This window comes from Solanum verrucosum, unplaced genomic scaffold (assembly GCF_900185275.1).
Source record: "Solanum verrucosum unplaced genomic scaffold, falcon-dt-bn FXZP01000228.1, whole genome shotgun sequence".
NCBI classification, from domain to species: Eukaryota; Viridiplantae; Streptophyta; class Magnoliopsida; order Solanales; family Solanaceae; genus Solanum; species Solanum verrucosum.
The window spans coordinates 1,111,985-1,127,848 of record NW_026020210.1 but is presented as its reverse complement, the minus strand read 5'-3'; positions in this window follow the sequence as shown (position 1 = coordinate 1,127,848).

The following is a 15,864-nucleotide window of genomic DNA, read 5'->3' as shown; positions in this document are numbered from 1 at the left end:
TAAATGATCAGAAAAATTTATCAAACTTTGGCCAGAAATTTAAAAAATCTAGAATATCTTTTTTATTTAAAATAAACTGATTTTTTTTTTAATTAAAAGGTATTAAAGTTAAATAGGTAAAAATGTTCAAAAAGGTAAAATAACATAGTGTGAAATATGTTATTTTACCATTCTGGCCAGAAGAATTTTTCCTTTTTCTTTCTTTGTGAAATATTTAATTCTTCTTTTAACTTTTTATTTTTTTTCTCTTTCATTAATTTCTTATTTATTTACTTTTAATTAATTTTAAAAAACTATGTGTATTTTTAAAAAAAGATAATAATAATTTTTTTGAAAAAGCGTCCTTTATTTTTAATTTTATTAATGTTTTGATTTTTTTTTTGTACTTATTTAAAATTAACTCATTTTAAATAACAGCTAGAATTAAATTCAAAGGAAAGTAAAAGATAATTAAAAAAAAACAATGATCCGAATTTTTTTAATTATATGTCTATTTATTTTCTTATGATTATGTTATTATATATCTGACACATTCAATCTCCCCTCCCCCTCAAAAAATTAAAAGATATTGATCCTTTTTCTTTTCTTTTTTGGAGCAATGGTTTTTTAGAAAGTGTGTTTTTTGAGTTATTGTGCTAGTTGGGAGGGTATTTGTGCAAAAAATGTAAAGGTAAGGATATTTTTTAGCAAAAAACATAATAAGGTATAAAATTGACTCATTTTAAATAATTTTTAGGAATACATATTTTACAATTTTTCCTATAAAGTAACATGAAAATTTATTGTAAAATTTCACACTTTTATAATATCATAGCATAAAAGATAGATTATAAAAGTATCATTACTATACTATAAAAAGATAATTAATATTTAATATGAAGATTAGCAGTACGAACGAAATTGCATTGTGATACGAAGATATTTTGTTTATTGTTTCAAAGATTAGTAGTTAAGAAATCGTATTTAATTTGTTATTGACTTGATTTGACTAAACACATCATTTATTTGAAACTTTATATTTGGTTAAGAAATTATTATGCCACCAAAGTTTAAAACTACGAAAGAGGAACCTAATTTAAATGAATAATTATATTTAAAAGTTCTATTTATAAAATTATTCTGAACTATAAGTACAATTTTATTCACCATATAATTACTTTTTGAAAGGTAGAATCTTAATCTATTTTAAATTAGGATGTTAATGACTTTTTTTGTCTAGTGTGAACTTGATCTATTTTTAAAATGTGAAACGATATTTCACTAAAGAGGTTTGTGCTTTTAATACAACTAGTATACGTGCCCGTGTGTTGCGCGGTTAATTGATAAATGTAATCATAAATATTAATTTATTGACAATTTAAAATTTTAACTTATTAAAAGATAATATTGAAAATTTATTTGAGAATGTTAACATTAATTATCTTGATGTGTTATAATAGAATATTTATGTAAATAAATCAATATATAAGCTTAGTTCATTATCTAAATTTGAAAATAATAATATTTTATCATTATTTAATTCATTTAAAATGATAGATACTATCACTCTATCCATATTATCCTATTGTTAATTAAAAAAATAAAGATATAAGAAAATTTAATAGTTAGAATTAAATAAAATATAACTAAGAAAAGTCCTATCCAAATACTAAGCATACAAAAAACGTTTTAATCACTTGAATATCAAAATGTAGGCATGTTATTCACAATTTTATATTTTGTCTTTTAATTTTTTCTTCAAGCACATATCCATTATGTGATATTTAACAAAATTATATATATATATATACGCGATAGTTTAATACAATATAATTGTACAGTTGAATAATACTTTCATAAGTTAATATTCGAAAATTAATTTAGTTTTAGTTGATTTATATTTCATTTTATTTTATTTTTTCTCTTTTTTTTAGAGAAGTGTTTATTTTTCAAACCAAATGTAAAAGTTAATATTCTACATTTTTCAATGCTTATTATTTATATAGTCAAATTTGGCTAACATATTTTTAAATTGTATATTGCAATAATCAATTAAGATTTGAGAGCATTTTTTAAAGAAGAGTATAATGTAGTTAACTATTTTCAAATTTTGAATTTTAAAAAATGGTAAAAAAAATTAAAGTAATAATAAAAATTAGATTCGCAATACTTTTTCAAAAAATTACAGTGTTTGTAGTTTTATTTTTATAATTTAAATTAATTTTAATAATATTTTAAATGTTTTGATTTTGAATGAGAAAGTAGTACGTAGTGGAGTCATATTAATGTAAAGTTTTTGTTGATTTTTTTGTGTGTATTTTTCATTTGCTTCTTAATCATTTAGAAAATGATTAAATAGATAGGAGATTAGATCTGAATAATTTTTAAAAATATTTCCTTTTCTTGATTACATTTTTCACTACTTATTATAATTATTATTATTTGGCTAATATATTTTAAAATTGTATATTGCAATAAACAATTAGGATTTATAATATATTATATCAGAACATTTTAACAAAATATTTTAGCAATTTTGAGAAAAAGTCAAATTTTAATTTGTGTGATTTTTTTTTAAAAAAATGTGACGTGTAGGTAGTTATCTTTTTATATGTTTGTTAGTTTCAATTTTTTTAAATATAGAATTTACTCTCCGTATAAATTTGATGCAAAGTGCAATTCTAACTATATTGCTACTTAATGATCCGTTTTAAAGGGGATATAATTATAACATTATTTTATTTATAAGTAAATTTTGAATGGAAGAATGTTGTCCATGATGAGAAAATAATATTAAATTAGACGTGCACAATATATATATTAGAATGGTAACTACATAAACTTACCAGATTCTTGTATTAGAATATTGACTTCAATAACAAATTTCATGTCGATTTTGTTGCTTCACACTTTGGCCTTTTGACCACTATCATAGTGCTTGTCCAAATAATCAAGATGAAAAATGATAAAGTTACACACCATAAGATTTTTTCCCAAAAAAACAATTAAAGTTACAATAAAAATTTAATGAAAATAATTATCTAAGGTATGTCGATAGCTCCATTTCTGAATCTTCTCAAGTTTTTCACCATCTTCGACACTATTCATATTTGTTTTATACTTACAAAACGAAATAGTTATTGCAATCATCAAAAATATTAATACAAAAACAAAATAAGTTAGGAACTTCAACCTAAATTTAAATACCAAAAGAACATATAAATCATATAAAAGGGATCATTTCAATATTTGTTTTAAAGATGAATAGAAAATGGCTAGATTATTTAAAAAAAATAGCATATGAACAATACAATTATCATATTAGTAATTCATGCACTTAAAATATTAAAAGATGATGTACTTGATTCACTGACATGAAATTCTTCTGAAGTTCTCTATTTCTCTATCACCAGTTTCTTTTTCTTCCTCCTTGCATTGGAGAGGTGATCCCTTCAATCGTAAAAAATAATTGCAGCACAAACAATTCAGATAATAATTCTTCTTTTACAATCTTAGTGAGTGCAATCATATTTTTGTTTGAATCTTATTTTTGTTTGGATGTTATTTTTTCTTAAAACATGTTTGAAATCGTATTTTGTATAGTTGATTTTAAGAAGATAGAAATGATGAAGTTAGGAGTAGTATTTTTTTTTAAAGACGTGCCTTATAAGGTTTTGATGATTTTTAAGGATAAGGTTAGTTTTTTTTTTTTTGAAATTTAAATTTTAAATTTTAAATTTAGGTAGTTGATCATGGCTTATTTTAACCTTTTTTTAAGGACGTAAGTTTTACCCTTTTTTTTAATTGGCAGTTTTTTTTTTCTATTTTAAATAATGCATATTATCTTGAAATATTTTTATTAGTAAGTATATACTTTACATTTATGTTATATTTAAGTTTATTGTATTTTTCATTTTTCATTTGAATACATTTACTCTAAATATTTTGATTTTGAATGAGAAAGTAGTATGTAATGGAGTCATATTAATGTGTAGTTTTTATTTTTATTTTCATTGGCTTCTTTATTATTTTTGAAAATAATTAAATAGATGTCAATCAATAAAGATAGATATTTTAATTATGATAAAAATAAGAGTCCAAAATAACATAAACTTTAGTTGCATGTGCTATTTTGGCCCTTTTTAAGGACGTAAATTTTATCTTCTTTTTTCTAATTGACAGGTTTTTTTCTTTCTATTTTAAATAATGCATATTATCTTGAAATTTTATATTAATAAGTATATACTTTACATTTAGATTATCTTTAAGTTTATTGTATTTTTTATTTTCATTTGAATTCATTTACTCTAAATATTTTGATTTTGAATGAAAAAATAGTATGTAGTGGAGTAATACTATTTTCATTGACTTCTTTATTATTTTTTAAAATAATTAAATAGTTGTCAATCAATAAATATAGGTATTTTAATTATGATAAAAATAAGAGTCAAAAATAGCATAAACTTTAGTTACATGTGCAATTAGTTATCTTTTAAAAATGAAAAATTAAAAAGAGTTATATTAATTGTGGTAACTATATTTAAAAAGATCATATTAAATAAAATACGTATTTTTAAAAAAATTAACTAATTTGTAACTGCCGCATATTTTTTTAAAATCAGTTTTTTTTACTAATTAAATATGTTTTTAAAATGCTGACCTTTGTCACTATTTGAATAAGTTACTGAGATGTGTCTATTTTTATTTAAAAGTGTGTATTTAAATATTTTAAATAGTTATATAATATTTAATTATTTATTATTTAAAATTCTGAAAAATTGTGACGCTGACATGTGACATTTTTTTCTTCTCCTATTATATATAGATAGAATTATATATAGATAGATGTTTGTTTTCTCTGTTTCATGGTCTCATTTTGAGTCCATCTGACGTTCTTTTTCAATAAAATGGGACCAATGGTCCAAGCTTTTTTTTTTTAAAAAAAAAACTACCCCATTTCAACTAATCCACCGTTTAATTTGTCTTTTTTTTTTTTACAATAAGTTGTTTCATTTTTTTTAATGGTAACCGTTAACTTGTTATTTTATTTTAAAATGGAATTTATCATTTAAATTATCTTTAACTATTCTTTTATTATTATTAATGTTTTCTTCTTCTTCTTTTTTTGTTAATTAATTGTTTTACCTTTTTATTTAATTTTCTGTTATCACATTTTTAAATCTAATTTATTGTCATTGCTATCATTGCCTTTAACATCCAAAATTCAAGCACTACAAAAAATAAAAATAATGCATACTTTTAACCAAAAAAATCTGAATAATATGATAATAAGGAAAAAACCAACTAACAAATTAAAAATATTATACTAATAATATGAGATTTTTAGATATTGTGACTTTCTTTATGATCGAAGATTTTATGAGTAAGAATTGAATTATCCTTAAGAATTGAATTAAAAATATTCCTACCTTTTTAAATATTTATTTTTGTTACATTTTTACGAAAAAAACTTCACTTGTCATTTTCATTTTTTTTAAAAATAGTTAGATCACATTTCTGTTTTTTTAGATATACTTTTTAAAAAATTATTTTCAAAATTAGATAATTTAATTATTTTTTAAATTAAAAAAAAATCATAAATGCACCCACAGAAGCCTTACTATATGTATATGTGTATGTGTATGTGTAGTTATTTAAAAGAGAGGAGGCTATTGTGCAAGTAAATTAAATGTTAAATAATCGTAATAATACTCAAAATGATTTAACTAAAGAATAATCAATTGTCAAATGATCATACTAATAATCAAAATGATCACGCTAAGGAATACTGCTTTGCATTTAAATTAACAAAAATTAACAAAAATGTAATTTGTGAACATTATGATGATATGTATTCATCATCATTCTCATATATATTGATTTTATTCTTACAAAATGAAACACTTATTGAAATCGTTAAAAGAATATGAAAATAACATAAGTAAGGAATGCCAATCAAATTTGTTTAGTAATTGACATACATGATCCATTGATATGAAATTCTTCAGAATTCCTCCATTTATCTATCGTTGATTTCTTCTTCTTCTTTGTTGCATTGGAGAGCATGGTGGTCCTTCTCCGTAAATTATAACAACATAATTTCAAATCAAACAATTAAGAAAAATGACATATATACACACAATACACTACTATACTTTTCCTCATTTTCTTTTGTGATCTCATGTGAATGTAATTTGTTTTTTGTTTGAATGTAATATTTGTTTTACAAATGTTTGGATTAGTTTATGAAGAGTTAGATTTAAAAAGAAGTGAATGATGTTATTAAGATTAATAATTTTCTTCAAAGATGTGGGTTAGGAAGTTGGGATTCTTTTTAGGGATAAGGTTAGTTATTATTTGAAATTTAAATTTAAAATTAATTATTTAGATATGTTTGTGGCTAATTTTGAGATTTCTTTTTTTAAAGGACGTGATATCCTTTTTTTTTTTTTTTGAATTGGAAGTATTTTCTTTCTTTTAATAATAATAAGACATATTATATGGATAGAATTTAAAAAAAAATTACAAAGAAAGGAAAAAAAACACTACCCCATTTCAACTAATCCACCGTTTAATTTATCTTTTTTTTACAATAAGTTTTTTTTATTTTTTGTAATGGTAACCGTTTAAATTGTTTATTTTTTAATGGAAACCGTTTAAATTTTTATTTTATTAAAATGGAATTTATTATTTAAATTAACTAAAGACAATTAAGTTATTGAATTTGAATTTATTATTTAAAATAACTAAAAATAATAAAATTCAAGAATAATTGTGGTGCTGACACGTGTCATGTTTTCCTCTCCTTTTATATATAGATAGATATTACTTAACGTGTGTTGTACATTTATCTAATATCTTTATTATAAAACATAAAATGTACATTATATGTATATATTAAGAATTATTGTTTGAGTTATAAAGAGATTTAATTTAGACACATATTATTTGTAAATCAATATTAATTTTATAATTTTATCCATGCTAACATCAATTTTAAATTTAAAAAAATTGTACCTGAAATTTTATTTGTGAGTGCCTCAAATGAAGTAATGTTTTTCACAAATATTTAGTTTTTTTTAAGTGAAATTTATATGAAAGACAATCTCAAATTTTTTGGGAAAAGACATAGATTTCCTATGAACTTGTCCGAAAAATTAGTTACTCGCTTAAACTATTATGGTGATCTATTACATGTTAGGGTTTTACCCTGATTTTCTTACCATATTTGAGTTTTAATTTTCCCTTGAAGAAAAATTTAAGCATTATCATAATTGTTTTTACTTTTCCTAAAAGGAAAATATAATTATCTTCCATATTTGGTTTATTCTTTCCTTAGAAGAAAAGTTTGGAGATCTATAAATTGAAGATTCATATTCTCATAGCAGAACACAATAGAACTCACAATGTAGTCATTTAGAGAGTCTTGTTTATGGAGAGATTTATTCTCTCAACGGTTTTAATATTTTTCTTTTATGTTAGTTTTCATATAATAATATTATGTTTTTAGTATAAGTTTTTGTCATCCAATTTATCACTATATGATTTGCAATTGTAAACACCTGCATGACGCCCTAATCACTTTCGAATCCAATATTACACACCTTTACTATTTAAAAGTGAATTTAGTTGGAGCTTTATGTGTGTTGTTGTCGCATGTTGTTGTGAATTACTTGCATTGTTACTTGTTATCTGGAGCATGTTTGGCTAAGGTCTAGGATAAACTATTGTTGTCTTAGACTCGCGAGCCTTGTAGTCTTGTTATCATCTCCGACGTCGTTTCGGACGGACTAGATTCTTCTAGACTGGAATAGCAGACTTGAGTCTGATAGTATGAGCCTTAGTTTAGGCATTTGCGCAACTTTGTAGATCTTCTACTTTCTCTCCCTATCTCTACAACTCTGATGTGTTACCGGAGGGTTGTGCCTTTGTGGCGACTTGAGATTGAGTTGTTCTAGGCTTGGAGCCTCATATGGATGCTTGTACGATGAGTTAGTCTTGATATTGGAATCCACTTCGGAGTCGATATGACCTTTCTTACTCTTGCTAGCTGGGTTGGGAGTTGATTGGACATTATGACTATTTCTGGTTTGAGGCCTTTATCTCCAGTCTGAGGCTGATGTTCACGGTTCAAGGTCGTTATTCCCAGCCTGAGGTTGATGTTTTATGGTTCGAGGATGTCACCTTTAGTTAGAGGCCATCACTTGGGGTTTGAGGCACAATGTACACTTGTTGGATCTGGTTTTGATGCACATATCTAGTCTTAGCTATTCTGTGTACATGTCAGGCTTATGGGGATCCGTTTGAGTTTTATTTAAACTTGCGCACAAGTGTACCTTCTGGACTTATGGGGGCCCATTTAGGTTTAGTTTAGCTATACTTAGATTTACTTTCGATATGCTCGTGTGCTTTCTTTTCATACCCTTTTTGGCTTCTGTTTGTGTGTAGATTCTATCTCTTCTGATTGTCTTTACATTTCCTGCTCAGTCGACCTATGATGCCTACTGAGTACCTTTGTTTTGGTACTCATGCTACACTCTGCATCCTTTTCGATATGTTTTCTGTGATGCATGTCCTAGTACCAGCTACCAACAGTGATCATTCGCGCCATCCTTTATAGATTTTGGGATATCAGAGACGAGGGTGAGCACTTAACGTCCTGGATCAGCATGTCTCCTTTTGTATATATGTCAGCTGGTTTTTTGCCTTTGAGATGACTCATTACATGTGGTCCACTTTTGGAACTTGTATTTGTTCATATTAGACAACTTTGTACTCGTGACTTCCAGGTTCTTAGAGGATTTATATTGTATATAGTTTTTAGTTTGCTTCCATTGCTATTTCCTTATTGTTAGTGTTATTTTCTGTTTAATCCTACCTTTGTACTCATTACTTGTCGTTTTGGGTACGGATTGGCTTACATACTAGTGAGTTATAATTAGTGTCATCATGACTCGAGAAGTCGGATCGTGACAACTTGGCCCAAAACTTCATTCTTTATAAATTAACCACTTCAATATGTAACACATTAAAAATTAGTAAGCTACAATTTATGAAATAACACTAAAATCCACTTGAAAAAAGATACCGGGTCATTACAGCCTGGTTACACTTTTGATCACCTCTTAAAAAAAGTATAATAATCTTTTATATCAACTGATTACTTTTACAGATATACTCTGTGCAAAAGTGTTGCATTCATTTATAGAAAATGCTTCTCAACAGCTACATTATGTGCCTAATATGATATCAGTATTGTTCAATACTATTCCAAGCTCCAAGATGTGAGCTTGCCCTAGAGTTTTAATGAGACATGGAAGTTCAAAACCATAAGTTTTTCTTGTCCTTCCACTTTAGGCGCTACTTTGAGGTAGCTTTTCAGTAATGTTGTCAACCTATTTACTTAAAAAAGTTATGGTTACTGCTCTCACTAAGCTATTAGGCTAACTGGACACATGGTGAAATTGGGCACACCTCTAATCTAAGTGTCTGGAGTACGAAGTAAATATGAATCAACTCTACCTTCCCTTCTGGGATTCTTCTTCCTCTTCCTCTCCAAATTGGGCTCTTTTGTTTTGAGGTCATTGCAGAAGGACCTCAATGAGGCAGCCATGTGATCATTCTGATGTACTAGGAAGTACATATTAAAAAATATTAGTAGTTCCTAGGTTCATAAAAAGGAGCAATGTTGAACCAATTTTGAAAATGAACTGCTCTGAGCCTTTGACAAGACACATATTATGGAAAATTGAAAGATGTGATATTAAATGAACCTAAAATGAGTTGTGAAAACGGCAAACCTATCAATTTTGCAGTAATTGACAGTAATAGCAAACAATTATCAATCTTTTTTATGGATCGATGGGAAAAAATAGGGACATACACAGCACATATTGGCAAACACGCATGATTCCATGTATATAAGGCAGCATTGTTTGTCAAGCAAATTGCTAAGTAAAACTTGTAAAATACTCTTAGTATCTGGAAAATGACTGCAAATTTAATAAAAAACAGGTAAAGCTAGGTTGTGAGACAACATCAAGTAGATAAAGTTAAGTTGTGCAATAAGGATTGTTGTCCATAATCTGTTGTACCTATTATTACAGATATTGACTAGCATGAACTCACCGGAAAGAATTATAATGTCTTTCATGTTTATGGACTTACGACCAACATATTGTGCAAATAATTCTAAGTCTTTAGATAGATGCTCTGCTCTAAAAAAAAGGTACTCCATAAGTTAATTGCTTCAACAATCTAGATATACAGTTAGAAGCATGCTGAATGTGAAAGTCAGTTAGGGGAAACTGTATCATTAACATCTCAGCGCATTATGTCCATTTCAAATCTTATACAAAGTCTTAAATCATAATGAAGATGTTTATTCACATATTCCAGTAGATTTCAAATTTTACTATTACTACCAGCCTCCCAACGCACAACACCACTATTACCTTTACCGTCAGCCACTACTGCTCCTTGATGCAGCCTTCTCAAACCTCAAGATCCCCAAGCAGGTTGTTCTTTTTCTGTTACAATTATTTTCCTATTCCTTAGATGAAATGGAATTCTAGTCTTACCTTTAATGTTATTCATTTGTTGAGTAACCAATTCTTCGGTCCGCTTTTAACAAACTGATAATATTTGCATGACTCATACTAGCAGGTACAGTGGGTCAGCTAACAATTTTAACAATTGTATGGAGATTGTAGGGTATGGCATTTTGTACAAAACAGATAAGGCAGTAAAATGTGAGATCAATAACATTTGGTACAAACACTTATACACACATAGAACAACCTTGAAGTTGCCTACTGAATCTGAGCTCTGATCACATACTTATAGCCTTACTTGGGGGATCCTGGGAAAGGAACAAAAGCTATTTCAACTTTGAAAATTGGTGGTTGAGATCCTAGGGTTTCATTGATAGAGTCCGGGATTGGTGGTCTTCCTTCTACTTCACAGGAAACCTGACTATAGATTTGCATGCAAACAAAAAACTTTGAAGAAAAAACTCAAAGAATGGAGAAATGGGAAAAAAGGAAACTTGAGCATACAGAGGAAGAAACTGCTGGAACAAATGGCTGAACTAGATGCTGACATGGAAGACAGAACCCTTACTAATGAGGAATCTGCACTAAAATCTGAGTTGCTACTAAAGTATGAGAAGTTGATCAAGAAGGAGAAAATATCCTGGAGACAAAAATCAAGGGCTCTATGGCCGAAGGAAGGTGATAAGAATACTAAATACTTTCACAAGATTGCAAATGCACACAAAAGATACAACAACATTGACCATTTTGTTGTACAAGGATAATTGATTCAAGAGCCGAACATAATTGAAAGAGAAATCATTGATTACTACACTAGGTTGTATGTTGTTTTGTAAATATCTAAATGTGATCAGGTATGATTTTGTAGGATTTAAATTGATCTTATAAAATCATATATGATACGTTATTGAATAGGTTAGGATATTAGATCAATAAAATAATCCCTTGATTCTCAAATCTGCCAGAATCAAGGGATTTGATTGCTAGATAGTTTGGTTTTCTATACTATAAATTTGTATCTCTATGGATGAATACGATTGTACAACTTTGGTACCAAAACTTATATGGTATCATAGCAACTTCATTCTTGTGTTGCTTATGAATAAAATAACATTTACTGGGTTACGTTACCCAGCGGCATCGATAGAAGCTGAGAGTTCTATTAACAAAGCTCTAATGGACCAAGGCAGTGATTCTTCTCATTTTTCTTTTCAACTTACTTCTCACAAGTTGAATGGAAAGAATTATTTGGAATGGGCGCAATGTAACGATCCAAAAAAACGAACTAGTGAAACTAGAGCCTCACATGTGAGTTTGGAGTTGAGAACTTGATGAAATGATGAGAAATGACAGTGACGTCCGGAAACTAGTCGTTTGAACTAGTAAGTTGTAAGGGTCTTGTCGTTGAAGTTTGGAGTGTTGTTTAAGGGCTTAAGGGGTTGATTAGCTAGTTGATTAATCACCTTTATAAGCTAGCAAGACCTTAAGCTAGGTCATGAAATCATTTAGAACCGAGACCCTCAAAACAGTCCCCTAAAAACAGTTTTTAGTTTTAAGTTAGGAGTGAGGGTCAACTTTAAATGGTCATATCTTTTAGCTCAAAATTAATTAGGTGGACCATTACCTATCCAATTAAAGGTATCTGAGTCCTCTTTCCAACGCCACCGAGTTTTCCCTTTTCCGATCTCGGAGTAAAAAGTTATGCCCAAAATAGTGAAGCACTGTCAGCAAGGACGAGCTTAGACGGGTTTAATGGAAACTTTTAAGTGGGTCCTTATTTATTTTCCTAAGTTGAGCCCCTTTTATTATATGCCTTTCCTAGCAATTATAAAACCCTTCTAGACCAAATTCTTCCATTTTAAGTCAATCCAATTAGAATTAAAAAGAACTCACCTCCTCTCAAATACTTTTCTCTCTACAATCCTCCATTTTAAGAAGGTCAAGAACTTGGAGCTAGGGCTTGGATTGAAGGTGGTTTCTTCATCAATTTTCTTGGGGAATCTTAACAAAGGTATGGTGACCCTTGATCCTTGATTATCTTTCCTTCAAGGAGTCCATTCAAAAGGGTTTCAAAAGTCTTCAAAGAACAAAACTTCTATTTTCTATTCTAGGTATGGGTTCATGGGTAAAATGTTTTCAAAGTCATTATATTGGTGAATTGAAGTTCTATTTATGATTTTAAGATGATTTTTATATGAAACTTCTTCAAGAACCCATGTTTTCATTAAAAGCCTAGAATTTACTAATGAAGTGGGTTTAATGCCTATGATTTAATGTTGATGAAATTGTGTTTAGATTGGATTGTATTGTTGATTTATATGGTTTTCTATACCTATTTATGATGAATTGTTGGTATATGGATAATTGAGGATTGTGGCCTTATGGGCAAGTTATGGAAGAATTCTCTTGTGGTAAGAAAAATGGTTGGGACTTGAGTGTTGTTGATTATGGCTTTGGAGGATGGTAAGTTGGCTTAATCTCATATTATGGATAAAAAAATTGTTCTTGCTTGGTTTGATCCACCTATGGTGGAGGTGTTTAATTATGGAATGTATTGTGACCATGGCCTTGAAGGCATAGTATGAGAAATATAAGTGTTACATGACATTTTTATGAATGGACATTTAATGGAGCTAATGTGATCATGTTATGAACGTAAATGTGTTATTATTGAAAGGATTTTTCTCAATTTGACACTCATGAATGTTGATGATAGAATATGAAGGATTCTCCAATTTATTGCATATCTCGAATTGGTAGAGCTTGTGCATCATTTTCTTGTTTAAATGATTATATTATTGGTTGTTGAATCCTCGGATCGGTAGGCTAGTAGCACCCTTCCACTCATGATAATATTGAACCTTGGAATCGGTAGGCCTATCGCACCCTTCCATTAATGATAGTAATGAACCTTGGAGTCCGTAGGCCTATGACACCTTTCCATGAAGGTTAATGATGAGACTTGAACCGGTAGGCCCATGGCACCCTTTCAAGAGGAGTTAATGAGATTTCCTAAATAAACCTTGAAACGGTAGGCTTAAAACACCCTTTCACGTGTTAATGAATGTAGTTTGGAGTTGGTAGGCCAATGACACCTCTCATATGTGATAATGTCAAGGTAACGAACTATTCTATGGGAATGTAGGCTAAGCACCGAGTGAATTTGGTTAGATGGAAACTCCCCCAATGGTTAGGCATGAGTTTCAATGATCGTCTACCTTATCCCATAAACTATGTGCCCGCATAGGTAGCTAGTGGATCCATTAAGCTATATATACCGGTCTTCCTTAGGCAAGTAGACCACCTCTTTACGGTGTGGGGACTTATGACACTGGATTCCATGACAAGCTCTCATGGTCTATGTCGGTTAAATGCTTACTTCCCATCATGTGAGATTTCATTATGGTTTCTTGATAGGCTCTACAAAGTGTAGGTAGTAGTATGGGATGCTACCTATACATTGCACGAGTAGGCTTGGAGAGGGTCATAGTGAGTTTCTCTAAATCCTAATGTATGTGACACAATTGTGGCCTAAATAAGGTTATTAAAGAATGTTGGCTCTCAAATGCTTAATATGAGATGCATGCTATACTTGGGTTATATTATGAGTTATTTTCCCTTGTCATGTCTTAATTAATAATATACCTCTTATGTATGAATATTGTGCAAAGGTGAAAGAAAGGAATGATAAGTTACTTTAAGTGACCTAAATGTGGTGCCTTAGTATGGATGGTGGTATGGGACGCCATCCATACATTGCACGAGGTATAGCATAAGGGTTGCTTGAGGTGAAGGTCCAAGGTAAAGGTTTTCATGTTGATATTGTTTAAAAGTGATATTATGACTTACTTGATGTTTATGCTTGTCTTGTATGTCTTTTATGCAACTGTTCATGATACTTCAAAAAGTGGCATAATGCATGGTTTCTAGCCAAAATGTCCCTTTTAAAGCATGTTTTGCATGGTCATCATACTTAGTACTTAATTGTGCTAATTCCATATTTCTCTATTTTCTACTAGTGTAGGTTTCGGAAAGTGAGCGGGTTCTATAGTAAGCTTGGAACTTGAAGTTCTTCCAAGATCTTGTGGTATGTCCTCATATGTCGAGGACAAGACTTTTCTATTCTAATTTTATGATAAGGTTCTTGTAATAGACTTAATAGACTTCTTTTGATTGTAAAGGGCCGTGTCCCTACTTATGTTTTGTGATTGTGTCTAAGATGGCCATGTGAGACTTAGACTTCCGCTGTGTGTTTTTAAAGTTGTTTTAATGAAGCTTGAATGTTTGGATGTAAATAAGTTTTTAATTCCGCAGTATTATCATTATTGAATGCAATGAATGACTATGTGGCTTGTATAAGACCCCTTCGGGGTCGAATACGCCTTGTTACGACTTGGGGGTGCTCCCGGGTCGTGACACGCAATCTGTCCGTTTGGCAATTGATAGCCGAGGAAAACTTTGACACCTAGTTGGAGAAATGAAAAAGCCTGAACCAGGAGACCTGAAAATGAATGCCTGGAGATCAGAAAACTCGATGGTAATCTCATGGCTACTAAACTCCATGGATCCTGCCATATGTAAGCCATATTTGTTTCTTCCTACTGTTAGGGATGTTTGGGAGGCTGTTAGAGAGACTAATTCTGATTTAGAGAATGCCTCTCAGATGTTTGAATTAAAAATTAAATTGTGGAAAGCTAGGCAGGGGGAGAGAGGTGTTACTATTTATTACTCCATCCGTTTAAAAAAGAATTACTTTCTTTCCTTTTAGTCTATTTCAGAAAGAGTGACCTCTTTCTTTTTTTGGTAACATTTTAATTTCAACTTTTCACGTGGCATGTTTAAGGCCACAAGATTAAAGGACAATTTTGTACATTTGACATAACTTTAATTTAGGACCACAAGTTTTAAAAGTCTTCTTTATTTTCTTAAACTTCGTGCCAAGTCAAACTAGACCATTCTTTGTGAAACAGAGGGAGTATAATGAGATGGTTTCCCTATGGCAAGAATTAGATCAATGCTATAATGATGAATATGAGTGTCCTAAGGATAGCGTGAAAGTAATGAAAAAGGAAGAAAATGAGAGGGTTTTTCTATTTTTAGCAGGGTTGAACCAAGAATTCGATGAGCTTCGTTCTCGAATTCTTAGAAAAAACCCACTACCCACTTTGGGGGAAACTTTTTATGAGATTAGGCAAGAAGAAACAAAGAGGAATGTTATGCTAAAAATAGATCCCAATCTGGAAACAAAAAATATAGATTCTTCTTCTCTAGTTGCTGCGAAAAATGAAAATGATAGGAAAAAAAAGCCATGGTGTGATTTTTGCAAAAAATA